Genomic DNA, 5,525 nt, shown 5'->3' with positions numbered 1-5,525 from the left:
GGGGGCCGGGCGGAAGCGGCCTGGGCGGGGCCGCGCGCTCCCTCCGCCCGCCCGGGCGCCGGCCCGGACTCAGCCCGCCCGGCTGGGGGTGTGGCCGCCGCGCCCCGCCCCCTCCGCGCCCCAGCCCTGGGAGCTCAGGGCCCGGGCGCCAGGAGCCTCTCCCGCCATTCTGGGGCTGGCGCGGGCGCGGGCGGTGAGGTTGCTCGCGCGGCCTCCGCGCCCCGGGGCGCCCCAGGGATGGGGTCTCGGCCGAGCTCCCCCGGGAGACGCGCGGGCCTTTTCCCGCGCCCCCTGCGCCCCAGCCCGGAAGGCTGGGGGAAGGCGGGACCGGCTGGGGAGCGGGAGGGCGTGGCTTAAAGAAAAGTAAAGTTAAAAAATAAAGCTGGAGTTGGATGCGGATGGAGCGCGCTCCGCCGACCGCGCGGTGCCCGCGAGTCCCGGCGGGCGGCCGCCACGTGTGGCGAATAACCATCGGGACCAAGGCCGCTCCCAGCCCTGGCTTGTTGGACTGCAGTCATGTAAGATACGCACCATGGTGGAGGCGCGGAGCCGCGCTCCCGGAGCGTTTCTTGACAGCTTCCGATAAATCTTTATTTCTAAAGAACCATTTTTTTAAATACTAAGAAGCAGGTAACAATGAGACAACTACCAAATGCGGCGCATGCAACTTGACGGGCAGCTGGTGTAAACACACCAGGGACGATTTCGGAAAAGAAACGCAGGACGGTCACAGACAACTACACAACGATAGCGTTAGGTTTCTCCTAATGGGAAGTGTGTCCCAGGCCATCTTTGGTTATAGTTATACCCCCAAAATGTCGGGGCTGTATCTGAAATGCAAATGTAACTAGACGGATGCGGCCACTGTTTTTCCGGGGATCTCGTTAAAGTGCTCCTTGGACCACAGCGGGCCGGGCAAGGAACGCCTGGAATCGGTCTTTCAGACCAGCCCCCAGGGCTATCCGGGCCGCAGGTCCGCGGACCACAGTTTGAGCAGCGAGAGGTCACCGAGCCTGCCCTATTGTTTGGCGGGATTCCAGCGATTCCGCCCTTGAAAGGGAGGGTCCTGCCCCTGAGTCCTCGAGTCGGCGTGGGGACGGTCTGTCGCAGAGGCCAGAACTACAGAAAGGAGGCGTTTTACGGGGGACCAGGCCGGGCCTGCCTCGCTTGGCCAACTGGGAGGGGGTGACAGGAAATCAGAACCGGCTCTGGGTGTGGTGCTCTGGCCCCCGGCTGCCAGCCGCGCCCCTGCCCTCCTCTGCACACTGTGGGTGGCTTTTTCCCCGGGCGAGACGCCTGCTCTCTGCTGGTTGCCAGATCTTGAGCTGGAATGCGAAAAATGCGCTCCAGGAGCGGGCCGCGTGCGCCCCAGCGGCTGCTTAGACAAGGACTGGTCCCCCGCGCTCAGGCCACCAGGCCGTGCCCCGCGGAGGAGCGACCGGGACGGTCCACGCCGGGCAAGGGCGCGACTCCCCGCGGACGCGACCTTGTGACTGCGGTCGGGCTGGCTAATTAAGGTCGATGGTCAAGGCTAGGGTTTCACGCCCAGTGAAAGGCACGCCTTGCCCTTCTAATGGCAGCCGGGGAGGAAAAAGTAACAGAGGCGCTTGCAGAGTTAAACTCTGGGTGGCGGAGTGGATCTGACCCTTCCTCGCCCGCCCGGAGTTTGACCGCATACCTACCTGTTCCTATAAATATCCCGGCGGGTTTCACAACACCTTGATGAACAAAGCCGCTTTCATCTGGAAGGCTCATAAAAATTCTTCAGAAACCACAGCATATTTCTTGAAAGGCAAAAAAGATAAAAAGCCCTGCAAGCGAGGCATTACAGGGGCATTTGTACCGCCTTTGTGATGAGCATTCGGTGGTGATGGGGCAGGGAAATACCGAACTCTGTAACCCAGCGGACTAAACGCTCCCCGTACGCAGAATGAGCTCTAAAGTCAACGCCGAAACAGGTGTAGGTGGTGTTGAATGAGGGAGAGAGAAAAAGGGTGGTCCGTGAGGGCAGCTGGACACTTCTTTTGGAATTGCATGTATTTGTAAATGTGTATGTCTATAAGTAGATAGGTAGATATGTGTGCGTGTGTATACTGAGTTAAAATAAAAAGCGTACAGTTGCCTTCACAAAGTTTACAATCTCTCTATATTATTATATATATTACATTCCAATGTGTTCTGATATATATTCTAAAGTAAGTGTTTACCAGCCTTCAGACTTAAGAATTTATATGTGTATAATAGATATTAAATATCACATATTATATTCCAAGCTATTCTGTGATACATGTTTTACAGTATATATTCTATTTGATTATGTTCTAATATATATATTCCAAAAGAAGTGTTCAGCTGCCCTCACAGACTTTATATATATTAGATATTATTATATCACATATATTCTATTCTGAATATATATTCTAATATGTTTTATATGTTCTAATATATATATTCCAAGAGGTTTTCAGCTGCCCTCACAAACTTTACAGTTTTTATGTATATAATATTAGATACTATTTATACCCCATATATTCTAATCTATTCTTAGATATATAGTCTAATGTTTTATTATATGTTCTAATATATATATTCCAAAAGAAGTTTTCAGCTGCCTTCAGACGCTACAATTTATATATAATATTAGGTATTATTTATGTGATATTACTACATTCTAATATATTCTGGAATATACATTCTAATATATTTTATTATATATTCTGATTCAGAGAAGCGTTCAGTTACAGGAATACGGTTTCTGATTTCCGTGGTTAGACTTCACTGTCATTCAGATGAAGCCGTGGTTTACTAGGAATAGCCTAGGTCATGTCTCACGCTCAGTGATTTTTTTCCTATTTCTCAGGTGAGCTGTTGCATAGCCACGTAGGGGGGTTTTGTGCTTTCATTCGGCACCAGTGAATGTTTTCCTGGCAAGGAGTGATGCAAGTATTTCTAAGCGCTCACTTTTAGTAGGTTTGCAACCCTCTGCTTCTTCTTTTTCCCTTGTCCGGACGGCCCTGTGGTGGGTTTGCGTTGGTTTAACGTGCTAGAAATTCATGATAACCTAGTTAGTTGGCTACGTTCTATCACAATCCTGGGCACTTCTGCCTCCACGGATGGACCGCTGCTGTCATGATGAGTCACAGGTGATGGTACTTATTTTATCACTATGATCAGTACACCCACAGTCTCAGAGGCCTGCCCCGGTGGGAGCCCAGCTGAATCCCCACCACTCACAAAGCGTCTCCACGCACCCCAAAGGCTGCATTTTGGCGCCTGGCTCTCTAGAGATATTTTATGCAAAGCGGACCCCCTTTTCCAACAGCTTCAACTTCACTTGTTCAGTAAGTGTTTGACCCAACATACGTGGATAAGTTTTGACCTAGCAATGGCCTTCCTGCTGATGGAAATGAAGTTTTCACCATGGAGATGTCACACACACTGCCCTGGATAGGGAGGTCATGAAGTCCAAATGGGCTGAGAGCAATGAACTCATCCAAGGTAGAATCCTGGAATGGTTAAATATGTGCACATTTGGGTAAAATCAAGCAATCCACCAACACTAAAATAAAACAAAACCCTAAGCCACCCTCTCTACAAACGGAAGTTTAAAAATCTGAAAAAGTACAAGGACATTTGACTGTCACACTGCTCTTATTCATGTATGGAGCTCCAACGTCTATGAATAATGGTTTTGTTTTGTTTTTGTTTTTTGCGGTACACGGGCCTCTCACTGTTGTGGCCTCTCCCGTTGCGGAGCACAGGCTCCGGACGCGCAGGCTCAGCGGCCATGCCTCACGGGCCCAGCCGCTCCGCGGCATGTGGGATCCTCCCGGACCGGGGCACGAACCCGCGGTCCCCTGCATCGGCAGGCGGACTCTCAACCACTGCGCCACCAGGGAAGGCCTGAATAATGTTTTTATACGTGCCTATTTACTCGGAGGCTTTTCTTGAGAGATTTCAAAGGAAACTGTAGAGGAACGTGTTGAGAATAGACACATTGCCTGGGATAGACCAGCCTGTAATTAGAAGATGGTGCATTTACTCATCACCGAAGATATGCAGGAAAGTTTTTACTTGTCAGATGCTGAAGAGATTCATGGAAAATCTAAGCTGTGATGCTGGAGGAACACAGGTGGGTCACGCTTCCCGAAACGTGAATACATATGGCGGATAGAAGCATCCTTCATCCGAAAGAGAAGTTAACGTTCGATGCCCCTGTGGCTGCTGTGTAACTGGACTTCTGAACTTGAACTTTAGAAGTCACATTTTACCCAAGGAATCATAGTGATGATTAGAAAGCAAAGATGATTAGGAAGTAAATATGATGACTTAAGAGAGATTTCACCAAGGGCATGGATCATTCTGTTCCATCTTATGTTAACGCAGTTTCCTTTCCCTACCTAAAATCTCAAGTTGTGAAAATGAATGAGTGGGGTGGCCCCCATGAAGCACGGTGACCTGCATCCTAGAATCCACAAACCAGACCTTGTCACTTGGGTCAGGCTGTCCTTTTAGCTCATGTGCTAGTGTCTGGAGCTTTCCATGAATTCCAAGTAGCACAAAGGAACATGAGAAAAATTATATCTAATCAAGTCGTATATGTCTCTAGACATTATAAATAATATTCTAGTACCAACTGTTATGTACTTTGGGTTAAAAGCTTCTTCAGAGTCTCACCTTGTACGCTATTAAAAAGTACCACAAAGACATTACCACGAAAGAAAACTAAAATCCATTTCAGAAGGACTAGATTTAAAGATAGGGGGAACGTATAAGACAGGCTCAAGGTTGTATTGTACAACACAGGGAATATAGCTAATATTTTATAATAACTGCACATGGAAAGCAACCTTTAAAAACTGTATAAACATTAAAAATTTTTTAATTAAATAAATAAAAATTAAAAGTTTAAATAAAGAAGTGGGAAAACAAACTTAACACAACGAGACTAGGGACCTCCCTGGTGGTCCAGTGGTTAGGAGTCTGCACTTCCACTGCAGGGGGCACAGGTTCATTCCCTGGTTGGGGAACTAAGATCCCCCAAGCCGTGTGGCGTGGCCAAAAAAAATAAAACAACGAGACTAGAAGATGATAGTGGAGTGGGGTCAGTTTTCCAATCCCTGGATGGTCATAGGAGGACCTCCTAAATTTGACAGAGACGGAATCACAGGGGTAAACAGATAAATAGATCTGACAACCTAAAAATGTAAGAACATTATGGAATTATAAACGAAATAAAAACACATTTACAACAAGAATGCAAAGTGCCTAAGAAAAGTACATGAGCCAAACTGATATACGTTCCATGGGCATTAACAGACAATTAACCCAAAAAAGGGCATAGCTACGGGTCATTCACACAGGGAGGAAGCAAAAAATCTTTAAAATAACTAATAATCAAAGAAACTGGACTGAGAACCAATGTGACGGCTTTTTTCTTTTTGTTTTTAAATCCACCTGACATGGTACAGGTGAAATGTTCCATGCTAATGAGGGAATTCTTATACACTTTTGGTTGTAATGTT

Source organism: Monodon monoceros, unplaced genomic scaffold, assembly GCF_005190385.1.
Source record: "Monodon monoceros isolate NGI ecotype Baffin Bay Population unplaced genomic scaffold, NGI_Narwhal_1 Super_Scaffold_22, whole genome shotgun sequence".
In the NCBI taxonomy this organism is placed as follows: Eukaryota; Metazoa; Chordata; class Mammalia; order Artiodactyla; family Monodontidae; genus Monodon; species Monodon monoceros.
The sequence above is the reverse complement of the archived record's forward strand: the minus strand, read 5'-3'. Positions refer to the sequence as shown.